At 45.7% G+C, this 13,092-nt stretch overlaps 1 pseudogene; it reads right to left on the bottom strand.

Moving 5' to 3' along the window:
* Positions 1-317: 317 nt before the first annotated feature.
* On the bottom strand, positions 318-5,511 carry LOC110503308 (annotated as a pseudogene).
* Between the last annotated feature and the right edge of the window lie 7,581 nt (positions 5,512-13,092).

The following is a 13,092-nucleotide window of genomic DNA, read 5'->3' as shown; positions in this document are numbered from 1 at the left end:
ACTCAAATACGCTTATAAGTAAAAACTATGATAGTACAGTAATATAAATTGAACCAAAGCATTGAATATTAAAACATATAGGCTGCGTTTACGCAGGCAGACTAATTCTGATGTTTTGCCCAATTATTGGCAAAAGATCTGATTGGTCAAAATATAAATAATTGGGCAAAAGATCAGAATTGGTTTGCCTGTTTAAAGGCGGCCATAGTTTCCACGTGAATAAGACTTTACTCACCGTTGCTCACTATGGACTACCTCCCATGAGCCATTGCAGTGTGGCTCTTCATCTGGAGACTGGCAGAGAAAGAGGAATCAACAGAGAGAGGGATTGTGTACACACACACACACAGCTAACCCGACAGGGGATGCATTCATTGTGGCCTCTGCACTGTAGGCCTAGCTATACAACTTTTTACAAGGCAGCTGGCAAAGATACTATTACTTTTTATTTTTTTTACCTCTACTGTGATCTGCATACAACCTGTCATCTTCAGTACATTGCTGTACATTTTGAAGACAACAGGTGAATTAACTTGATCTTACAAGCTGCCATTAACTGTTACGGCAATAATAAATCATGTGATACTGTTACCTGTGGGTTTAATTGAAGTCTACAAGCCATCCTATCAGACTTGAGCTGGAGGTCACATGACTGTAAGGTGTATGGGGGTCAAACACAGCTCCTGGGGGCGTGTCTGAACGGGGATGTACCTGAGACTGTGGCTTCCCTCAGAGCAACCAGCACACTGTCACACATTCAAAAAGCAGTTTGGGTTATGGCACAGGCTAGACTCATTCTACATGACAGTGTTTATATGCAACAAAGGGCCAATTGTAAATCAAAAGAGACTCATAGATGCGGCCCAATAAGGTTGCCACACACACACACACACACACTCTCTCATGGGACCAACCCATCAGCCCCTTGTCCGACGCTCTCTTTCTATCCCCTCACTGGGTTTTGACTAACGCTGTGGCCTATGGTGTGTCTGGTCTTTATGCGCTCGCCTGCAATTACGACAGACATTAAAAAGCCAGTTAACGCCAGAGCTCTTCTCCGTCCCTGTAAAGCAGCCAATTAAGCCTCGAGCGCAGAGACATTAAAGGAGCCCCTTTGAAATGGAAATGGTTCCTCCGCAAGGTTTGAGGCTTTGCAGTGAAATCAGGCTTTCCATCAGCACAGCGATTCACTTTCTTACGGACGTGTCCCCCTCTGACAAACAGAATGCTTTAATCAGGCTGGGCTTCAGACAGCTTAATTAGAAAGGAAAAAAGACCCCTCTCCCAAAAAACAGAAGGGGAAATATACCTGGGCGGTTTCTGTTTTGGTGACACTTAAAAAAACGTAGCCTCTGCTACACCGATGCATTTATAAATCACCATCTTATTAATTTGTTTACGAGAAAGACGAGGTATAAAATAGACACTTTGTAGGCGATGTGACACACCCAAAATAGCGGGCAATGAATTTAAAGCTGCATGCAATAACAAAACACTGAGTTGTCGATTCACATGATTCAATGAATATGTACTTTTGCGTGATTTCACCAGCGTTAAATTCTCCATGCATTTTTTGCAAATAATGAATGGGAAAGTCAATTCCTAGAGCTCTTCGCAGTAAAAGTGAGCCTTTTTCCAACATACAGGTCTGCATATAATCAAACACCTTTGTGTGCATGTCTCACTGTACAGTACACGCTCCTCTCAGAACCTAATCAGCGTGGAAGGTCAGGAGTCTCGTGGAGGCTCCAGGGCACATTTCTCTGCCATTCCAGAAAGCTAGAGGATGCTCATGGAATGCAATATGTTGCTCAATGAAAGGTACTGTTGCTAGCACCTCATTCCTCCAACTTTACTCGGTTCAGACTGCGCCTGCTGTTCTTTTTTGGGTGTGTGCCAAGTTGAATGTCCTCAAAGGATCAGAGGGTTTCTGTCTAAGACAGTGTTTTCACTCTAATTTGGAGGCGATATTATGGTTCAGGGGGGGGGGGGGGGGGGGGAGACACTGGATCAGTCTGTTAAAAGGCTTAAGAGTTTTACTGGGTTTAAGGTGTACCTTCCAAGTACTGTCGGTCTGGAATACCTTGGAGCAGGCTCTGTGCTGTTGGACCGAGGGGGCTTTAGAGGGGACGGTGTGTCCGTGTGTCTGTCCCAGCCAGGCACTGATGCGGTCAGGGTCAAAGCTCACAGGTTCCTGGGAGGGTCCATCGGGCATGGAGGTCATCCAGTGGCCAGAGAGTAGAGGTTTGCCATCTCTGACACTCTGGATTGTGGGAGGGGAGAACACCACTGGGCCTGCATACTCAAACCTCCTCTCCGGCCTCTGGAAACACCAGCCACAAGTGAGGATAGATTGTGTCAATTTGACCTGGAATGAACTAACATTTCATTGAGATTTTTGGTTTTAATATGCAAAAAACCTGAGGAGTCTTTGAAGTCTTTATATTTCTGGCTTAAATCCGATGCTAAAATCATACCTACATTTCTGCATCTTCCACTATAAAATCCAATGGGTTTGGTTATGAGTTCAACACAATCAGTATTATTAGTCACACCAGCAAAACAAAGCTTCTCTGTACTGACACCGACGATAATGGAAGTATTGGCTTTAGGCTTAACTAAAAAAAGAGCTATGTTAGCTTTTTCCTCACATACACATACTCCACCCCTCTTGTACACACAATAACTCCTTGTTAATCGAAGTGAAGAACAACATTGTGTGTCATCATTTCAATGGATCATTATTTGTTTCACACATACTTCAGTATACACTGTCCAATGTATTATTCACATTCCTTTGCCGGTTGAACACAAGTTTACATTCCTGATAATATTGGAAAAACATGTTGACCTGCGTGTGCCTCTGAGCCTAAGGGAACAGTGGTCGAGCGAAGAGCCAAAATAAAGATCAGCAGGAGGAGCTCGGTCTACTCACCATTTCCTCTGCTGCTCTGTAATTTATATCAGACTGAGAGCCTATGTAGCTGAGGTAACTCCGCCTCTTTACACCATCTCTGGCCAATGGCTTTTCTCGATCTGTTTGAATGAAGCACACCTCAAATCTGGTGCCAAGCCTCACCGACACATATCGAAAACAATGACAGCGTTAATAATTAAAAAATGTTCTCATGGCACCCCAATGGATGAGGATAGAACAAGTGGATTATTCTATCGGCGTCATTAACCTTTCTTTAAATTGCCTACCTGTGTTGGCGCTGAAATATGACACGTTGGTGTTGGATTGGGAGACGGGGCCCCCGATGTTGACGGAGGGGTCCCACTCCAGCACCATGTGGTCCAGGTTGGGGGGGGTTCTGCTGGTCTGGGGCGCTGCTCTTCTCAAACACACCATCCTGCTCCAACAGGACCTCAGACGGACAGCCGGAGTCAGAGGCTTGAGTCAGTACACAGTCATCCTCAAACACCTGACAAAGGAAAGATAGAGGGAGGGAGAAAGATAGAGGGAGGGAGAAAGATAGAGGGAGGGAGAGGGAAGAAGGATGAAGGGAGAGGGAGGAAGGATAGGGAGAGGGAGGAAAGATAGGGATAGGGAGGAAGGATGAAGGGAGAGGGAGGAAGGATGAAGGGAGAGGGAGGAAGGATGAAGGGAGAGGGAGGAAGGATGAAGGGAGAGGGAGGAAAGATGGAGGGAGAGGGAGGAAGGATAGGGAAAGGGAGGAAAGATAGAGGGAGGGAGGAAGGATAGGGAGAGGGAGGAAAGGTGGACATATAAATGGAAGAGAACTACTACAGGATGCTATAAAAACACACTAAATTGTAGAGTTGTTCTCAGTTTGGCCTGGAACAGCATGGGCATATTCCACAACCCCCTCTCCTTCCTTCACTAGCTTCCTTTGACCCATATAGGCCTTTCAGAACCGTGGACAGAAGCTTAGAAGAAGAGAAGAAATCGTGCAGAAAAGCAGGGCCTTAGAGTGGCTGGTGCAGTTAAAGATACAGGTTAAGCGTAGCCTACCAGTCTCATGCTGAGCAGGCGTGTGTGCAGACGGCCCACTCCCTCAAATACGTGGGCAGAGTAGAGCAGCAGCTCCTGCAGCCCCGCCTCGATGTCTTGGGCGTCCTCTGGCTCGCTCTTCTGGATCAGCGCCTCGCTCCGCTCCAGGAGACCGTTCAGACGCCCCGTAGTCTCCCCCACCGCCTCCTGGAAGCTCTGAGGCCAAACACACACACAGCACATCAGGGAGGAGACATTTACTACGGGAAGGGCCGTAAGAATTGGTACTGGAATCAGGTAGAAGCATATCAGGCACGTCCGGGACAGTTCATGGGAATCACAGATAAATGACCAGGTAAAGCAGATGCAAAATGTTGTTAGGCAAAAGTGAGGACCACTGATTGCGTGGTCAGATTACTTGGCTGGTCAGTCCTGTCCAGTACAGTCCTAGGCCATGTCCTTTACCTGCAGCTCCCACATCTTGTCACAGGTGTCCCATTCAAAGAAGTGTTCCACCTCGGTCAGCCTAAGGTCCATGTCAGCAAGCCACACGGCCATCTCCTCCAGCTGGCCCTCAAACTCCTCCCGCTGGGACACACGGTGCTAGGGGAGGGGCAGGAGGAGATGGGGTAGGAAAGAGAGCACGTGAAGAGAGAGGAGGGGAAATATAACATTGTAGGCCAAGAGAGGTGGAGGTATAGCAATATAGATACAGAATAATAGTCTAGTCCAATGCTGGCATCTGAATACATTTGGGAGGAATCAGATGTAGCTCAAAAAAGAAAACGTCCCCCTGCCTTAGACATCTGTGTGATGAAGGAAAGGGTATCTTGCACCTTTTACCTTGAGTCTGCGGCAAACACTCTCAATGGTCCCATGTAGGCGGTCCCAGCGTTGACCACAGTCCCTGGCCATGCCCAACAGGCGTGACCGCATGGCCCCATCAAAGAGCCTGGTCAGGGTCCTGTTCCTAAGAGTCAGACTGTCCAGCTGCACCAGCCGAGCCCCAGCCTGGGTCCTCAGGCTCTGGGAGGGGAGAGCACAACAACTGGGGGTTTAGATTGAACAGTAGAGAGATACTCGTTCTATTATACAGGTGAACAAAACAGTTCTGAAATAACATCTCTATTAAACCTGTAATAACAAGGACAGTGTCTCTACGCAGTGACTGAGGACATAAACACCAACATGGGGCTGTAGATGGCCATTAGATGGTCTGATCTGGTCTCCTACCTCAACCTTCTCGAGCTCCTCCTTGGCAGTGACAAAGAGCACACGGGCAGATCTGGGGGAGTCGGCAGCCTTCTCCGCCAATTGGAGCCAATTGCTGAGAGATGAATGAGATGAATGAACTCATGCCATAGCACCCATTTTCTTTCCAACCTTTGTGAGATACATAAACAAACAAAGGCCAGACTGGTAAATGGAAAAGCACATTAATTAGGGTAGTGTGGTTCACTGCAGTTGATCAATATAATCTACTATCCATTAATTAACTGTCCACATTAATTAGGACTTAATCCTTCAATCAGCAAATACACTTGAGAAAATCCCATTGGGGTCAGAAGAGAAGACAAATGTGTTGAGTTGGGAAACACTCGCTGGACACATCCATCCAGAGATGGGCTTCCATCTTGGATCAAGCGGGTTCCCAGTGGCAGACAGTCTTGGGGCTCCTCATTGAGTTCTAGTAGAGGCAGGAAGTGGTATTCGGAGAGTAGGGGCTCAGTGTGTTGTAGGATCAGGTCCAATCCCAAGGGGCTGTTCATAGACTTGGTAGCGACTCGACGTTCATCCTCTTCCGACATTATGTCACTTCTTGTGGTGCAGGGACAATGGTATCCATGACTACCGATTGGGAGTGGCACCCCCACAGGCATCTTGGGCTCCACCTGTCACCTGGGTGGCTCCACCTGTTTGGCGTGCGAAAGTGTCACTGCATTACAACACTCCGAAATGAGGTGACAATTAACACATACTTCCAAATGAATTGCATTGAGTGTATTTTTCACAGTAACATAATGTCTATAGTATGTTATCAGATGGAACCTACATGCTTTCAATGCACTCAGTAAAGGTGCCATCTTTGAAAAAACTATTGTAAAGGGGGGGGGGGGGGGGGGGGGTCTTTGAGTACACTCAGTGTTGGGTGTGTACCTGAGTTCACCCTGATGGGTTATTCATACAAGTCATTACAAATAGAGTTCTGAATGACTGCCCAGGAATTGAGAGAGACAGCGCAGATGGCGAGTAGCTGAATGCCTCTCCCAAAGTGAGGCAAGTACCCGAATGGCCAAGCGGTTATTTTCTGGGCCATCTAATCGTTTTGCAGTAGCAATCCCTCTTATGAATTATGACTCAGCAGTTCCACACTTCAGACCATTCTAAAGGGGGTTAGGAGCTGAAAACAGAGCGTTTTCACATTACGGACTGTTGAATAGGAAATGATAACAGTAGAGAAGTCTTTTGGTCCCATCGATATTGACATTATCCATTGCTGCCTGCCTTTAGAAAAAGCCTACAACAAAAGATGAGGATGTGTAATGAAACTCGTCTGAAACATGCACTTGTCTGGTCCCGTCTGTTCAATCCTGGTTGTTTGTCTGTCATCTCTACAGTAGAGTTTCTCTTTCCTCCTTGCTCTCGCTTTTATTCAGTGACTGGACAGCACACTGGACAGCACACTGGGCAGCAGCCTGTCAGATAACGTTTCAGTGTGGGCACAGGTTTGAGGCGGTCAGATCTTTGATAAACTGAAAAGATCAGCAAAAAGACTAATGTTGATCTAAATACCATTTAGAGCAGTGGCATTCAATGTTGGGGTGTTGACCCCTAGTAGGGTCAGGGGGAGGGGGGGGGGACTTCAGTGGGGTCGCCAAAAACTAAACAAAGATTTTGTATGGGACAATATACAAACGTTTTTGAGAAAGATAATATTTGTATTTATTGGTTTCTTTTCATTTGGATGTAATGAATTTAAGGTTATTTTTTTGATGCAGTCCTCTCATTGTCATTCCTTAAAAAGTAATTCCATGTTGCAGTGCCTCAGTGCGGAAGGCATGTCGATATGTGAAAAGGAATGACAGCTCCTTCCTGGGTAAGTAGAACAGTGTGGAGGATGTTTCCAATACACATCACTGGAAAGCTACAATCCCACCTGTGAGAGTCCATCGGCCCAACTATCTATACTTAATATTCCTTTCATATCCCTCCTGAGGAACATTCAGGATTGCAGAAGTTCTTGAGTCAAAGCACAGATTTCACAATCAAGTTGGAACTCTTGGCAAACGTAGTCTAATGTAGTTCTCGGTTGGTTCATTTGTGTGGCACAATGCCGCGAGATACTTTCCATTTCAGCCAATCTCTGAGAGTGACATGCCCACAGCTCTAATGACTAAACTGAAGTCCATAGGTCACAGCGACTACCAAGATAAACTTTATGCAGGGCAGATGTGAGGCCAGGCTGTCGGTGGAGTCTGATAACTGTATCACACATGATGATAGCAGTTAAAGGACCACATCAAAAAAAGGGGATGATTTTATCACCCCGATGTAATTAGTGCTTATCTCACAGAGACAGCAAACAGGGGGCACTAGGTTCACATGGTTACCATGGCATTATGCCAACCCAATCTGCTCACATTACTAGTGTTGTCACTCAAAAGTCCCGTAAACAACTTAATTGAGATGCCCTGGAGACTCAAAACCTCACAACAAGTTAACACAGGAGTGTTCTTTTCCATGGCAGTTTTTTATTTATTTTTAATGCAGAGTTAAATACAAATCCCGACAGTGGAAGTAGCCTGTAGGCTCTTTAAGAATTCCCTCAGCCTTGGAGGCCGATAAATCACTTCACACTTGTGCCCAGAAGAGTTATGAGGGCACCACTCTGGCCCTGGCAGAAGAAAATGCCAAATAGATTTCCCCCGGTCCCTTACCTGCTGAATGCGCCATGGAAGGTCGGCTACTCTGCTACCGGGGGCCTATTGTTAATCATCGGCAAGTCAACGAACCCCTCTGGGCTAATGTCACACTTGATAATCCAGCACAGCAGACGGACTTCTGCAGCACCGACCGGCCTGAGATTGACCTCTGCCCTTAGACTAATGAGACAGGGAATAACAGTACCAACAAGACACCGATTTATCAACAGCCATCTTCTCCTCTTCATATTCCGATAGAAGAGAAAGCAGGGCTTTCAAAATGGCTGCTAGCCAGCCATTAGTTAAATATGAAAAACATGAAACGTCCTTTTCTTTTTACTCATGAGAGAGCAGCGTCAGTCAGATCTCAACATTCATAAGCGCGTGTGGCTGACTGCTCCATCACAAGAGGGCACGGAGTCACTGCATTGGACCTTGAGGCGGTGGAGTTGAAAATCGAAAGCAGTTTTATTACTGTTAGGGGAGCTCACCCAATAATGGAACCTGCAGATGTCACAGCTTCGAAAGGGCACTCGTGTAATTTCTGCGTGCTGGGACGGAGAGAGAGAGAGGGTTGGGTCGGTTTCAGTCCCCCCTAGACAGCACAGGGTAGCCTAGTGGTTAGAGCGTTGAACTAGTAACCGGAAGGTTGCGAGTTCAAACCCCCGAGCTGACAAGGTACAAATCTGTCGTTCTGCCCCTGAACAGGCAGTTAACCCACTGTTCCCAGGCCGTCATTGAAAATAAGAATTTGTTCTTAACTGACTTGCCTGGTTAAATAAAGGTAAAATAAAAAAATTTAAAAAAAAGGACAGGAGGCTTCACTGGCTGCAGGTGATGATACTGTCCCAATAGGCTACTTCTCAATGACAGTACATTTACTCTGTTAAACCTTGCTCTTTAGAGTATGGCAAAGGCCAGCAGTATGGCAAGTCACCATTTCAGCACAGATTAGTGCAACTACTTGCCCATGAATACATGAATAGGGATATGACAAGTAAACTAATGCCAGCTTACGCCCACAATGTGCATGCGTCATTTTGCTGTCGGGGTAGGGGTGGAGCAAAGCAGGTGCATCTTGGTAATTTTCCATAACAATACCCGCATTTGAATAAGTGAGACGGAGCTGAATGAAGCCAAACAGTGAAAGTGCTTGTCTGCTATGGAAGAAAAAACAAAAACTCTCCGGCTCAGACAAAAGGTGAGCTGCGACGTCGTCAGCCAGTTATGGCCCGGACGAGCCCTGCTGCTGTACGAGACAAACGAAAAATAATGACATCGTCAACACAGCCATTAAAGTGTGATTGGCCAGTTGACATTTCCTTGCCTTGATGGATGCTTCGTCAACTGACACCGGTAGCATCCTGGATCCACCTGACGGACAGGCTGGGAGCGGGAACATTACCAGGGAAAAGAGGATCGTTAACCTATGGAGTCAGTCTGCTATTCAGGCCTTGACAGAACGTATTAACTGTCATTTGCCTAACATTGACTCAACCTCCAGCTCACGTACTCCTGGCTACATGCTCTAGCAGGCCTGGGCAAATCCAATCCAATATTAATTGTTATCTGTTGCAAAATGGTTGATTTAGTGAATTGCGAGTTTGAGTTATTTTTGATTGCAGAATTCTTGTAATTTGCCTGATTGGTGTCACTTTTCCTCCATCCCTAGCAAACGCACCTGATTTAAACTAATTGCATTTAACTGAAGATCATGATTAGTTGATTATTGGAGTCGGGTGTGTTAGCTGGGGCAAAAGTGTGACACCAATCAGACCCCCTGAGGACTGGAGTTGCCCAGGCCTGCGTCTAGTGGGACAGCGTCCGGGGACAATAATTGGCAATTGCATCCCTTTAGCCGTCTGATTTGCGGTGGACACTAAACATTTATAGGCAGCTGGGACAAGTCATTCTTTGTCTGGGTGTGGGAAGGCAGCTCCTCTCCTCATGGTGAAAAAAAAAAAAAAACAGTTATTGGTATGCAGGTCCAATGCCTGGAGCAGAGGCTCAGGGCTGAACAGACCGAGGCACCACACCACTGCATGAATCACATTTATCTGTCTGGATAGTATTAGATGGGCTCTACAGCACCTCCAGTGACCACGCAGTTGGTCTTGCTCAACAAACCTTAACTTCAGCATTTTTTAGTCCATGCCAACTAGTTCAGTATTTCGACAACTCTGAGGGCAAATGCAATCCGATTAAAGGTACCAGGCACAGTATGCAAAATTAAACAAATAGCAAGCACACAGAGAATTGTGAAAAGTGACAACCGTGCACGTCACCATAGCTGAAATAATGACATCTACTCTCATCCCAACATTTACCGTGCCTATTGACACGTCCACAGCGCCCGTCTATGTTTTGCAGCGTGCCTGCCCACTCCTTTCTGTGCCACAACGCGGGCAGAGTCAGGAGCAGCAGCCGTGGGGGACATCTGTGTTTCCAGTGACAGGTTGGCGGGACAGCCAGCGAGGAGGAGAGAAAAATGGAACGTGGCTTCACGTCTTCTGCTGCTCCCTACCCATCCCCCTCAAACTCTCTGTGCTCCCGAGACTGCGGCCATTGTCTCGGGAGCACAAAAGACTCAAAGTGAACAAATGTGCCTTTCTGCTGTCCGGATGGAGTGCGAAAGACAGGCCAGGGACACCTGATCTATCCCACCTTCTGCACAGAGATAGAGGCAGCCAGGGAGAGAATCTCCCCCAATCAGTCACCCCGAACTGATCCAAGATCAGAACACTTAACACGGCCAGTTGTGCGGGAGAAACGGAGCAGGTCCGGACCGGGAGAGAGATCTGGTGACCCTGGATGGAAACTTTCTTTCACCATTAACTAGGTTGTTCCTAAATTGAGGGAGACAGAGAAAGAAATGGTGGAGACAAAATGGAGGGCGAAGCAGAAGTGAGAGAGAAGAGAAACAGATTGAAAGGCCGAGAGGGACAGATAGGAGAAATCATGATAGAGTGAGTGAGTTGTGTACTGTAGTATCGAGACAACACTCTGGCAAGATGTGTGCCGCAAGTCCCTGGGACAATGCCCTCAGTGACTGAAAGACAAATATTACTTTCTACCACTACTGCACTCTAATAAAAACATGGGTAAACATCAAATACACTACAAAAGCTCTCATATTTCATAGGCTGCTAGAATTACCAAGCATTTCTTACTAATATTAACTAAAAAGGTGTGTTTGGAATTCAATGCTACGTTGATGAAATCCGACTAGATGTTTCCAACAGCAATACCTCAGTCTGTAGATTTCAAGTGTCTGTATAGTGTATACAGGCCTAAAGTAGGTGATGAGTACAAGGCAACAAGGACAGAAAACAGAGAAATGATGTGAACACAAAGGAACAAGAGGCTGGGCTGGGAACAGGCAGAGATTGTGTGGCCAAGTACACTTTAGGTTACAAAGATTATCCTTGGTGTCAGATACACCCCTTATTAAATAGATTATATCTAAAATGTAGTGCTTGATCAGGCATGGGAAACTGGTGCTCTGGATATCGTGGCTATACTATTGCTAAGAGAAAGAGAGAAAAAAAACAATCACAAAGCGAGCCCAGCACTGTAGAGTACAATGGCTTTGTGGGGATCATCTTTGTCCAAATGCAGAACACATTCCTCCATTAGTGACCGCACCTCTCTTTAGGGTGAGCATCATGCATCCACACACAATGCAGTATACATGTATATAGGACATGGGAATGGAACTCAATTCTTAGAGGGTTGGAGCCCTCACTCAATTAGAATCAGTGGCTTACAATGTTCCTTGTGTTATACAATTCCTTTATTCGACATTATCAGGGGAAATGAACAGAATTAAATGTGTTTGGCTAAATAACTAAGAGAGCAAGCTAATGAATGCAACGGAAATTGACTGGAATGAAAGGCAACACACACACACACACACACACACACAACCTTTTGGGAAACAATTTAGAGGCCTGCGACGGACAGATAGACAGACTTAATCAAAAACGTATGTCTAGATGGAATCAAAAAATAATCACAACATTGAAAAGTTCCTGTTACACAATAAATGTTGCTTATAGGAGACTATCAGGTAAATAAATCTGACCCTTAATCCAGTTCAGAAATCCTTTTCCTGTCTATTTTCCCTCTCAGCTCTTCATAGTGGGCTTGGAGAGATACTCTACTGCCAGATGCTCTTCTTGAGGACCTGAGCCCCTGAAGAGGGGACATTGTGTGACTATGATTTATAATCCTGGATGATGAGAGGGTATCATATCAATACCGACATGAGAAAGATCTGCGATTCTCATTCTGATTACTGTCCTCACACCCTTTATCTCTGGTCAGGGATAGTAAAGTAGGTAGTTATCCAAGATATCCTGATTCATGACTGCTCACAAACTCATGAGTTGCGTTTCACAGCCTGTTGTCAGCCTTCTGATCCAAGGCCTGGCACTTGTCCAAGGGATGTTGCTGACTGATTCAGTAGTTAATTAGCTGACACCAAGTTCTTCTGGTCAAGCACTGCTCAAAAGAGCAGAATCATTTGATCTAATTACTGGTCACTGATGAAAAAAAGGACTGTCAAAGGGCTGTGAAGATACACTGTCATTCCCATTAGGTTCATTCATTGGCATTACTGGGTTTTTAGACATCGGCCCTCAAAAGTGAAGTGCATTTTGTTGTGTAAAAGGGCTTTCTAGCTTGTGGAAAAGAACACCATTTGTCAGTGAAACGTAGACGGCGGAGGAGCATTTGGTTCCAATAGGAGTTGTAGGTGCAGCAGACAGGCTATTGATGCCACATCCTTCAAAAGAAATAACCTCAAGGCACGACAGGGAATCCACCTGTAACAATGAGTCATGCATACTGTATAACACAGCTGCCAGACATACAGTAACCGGTTCCTGTTGAAAACAATTTACGTGGAAATGGCACTTTAGGCCTATAAGTTGGTACTTCCGGAGATAAACACCTCCCATGTTCTTAGATATAGTAATAACATTGACGAAATGTTGAATGTTTTGTTAATGACCCATTTTGTTGTCTCTCGACAAAACAAAACCTGAATGAAATAACATGTACTTTTATATTTTAATAGGCCTGCTCGAAAGTTTACGCTATGTTGACGTCAAAATCATCAATAGCATTGAGACTGGGAAATAAACAGGTAACTTGCGATTCTGCTTGGTCCGGATTCACAGGCAGGATTCATGCAGCTGGGAGGTCTTGACA

The sequence above is a fragment of the Oncorhynchus mykiss genome, chromosome 24 (assembly GCF_013265735.2).
Source record: "Oncorhynchus mykiss isolate Arlee chromosome 24, USDA_OmykA_1.1, whole genome shotgun sequence".
Lineage (NCBI taxonomy): Eukaryota > Metazoa > Chordata > Actinopteri > Salmoniformes > Salmonidae > Oncorhynchus > Oncorhynchus mykiss.
This window is presented reverse-complemented; position numbering and strand designations above follow the sequence as displayed.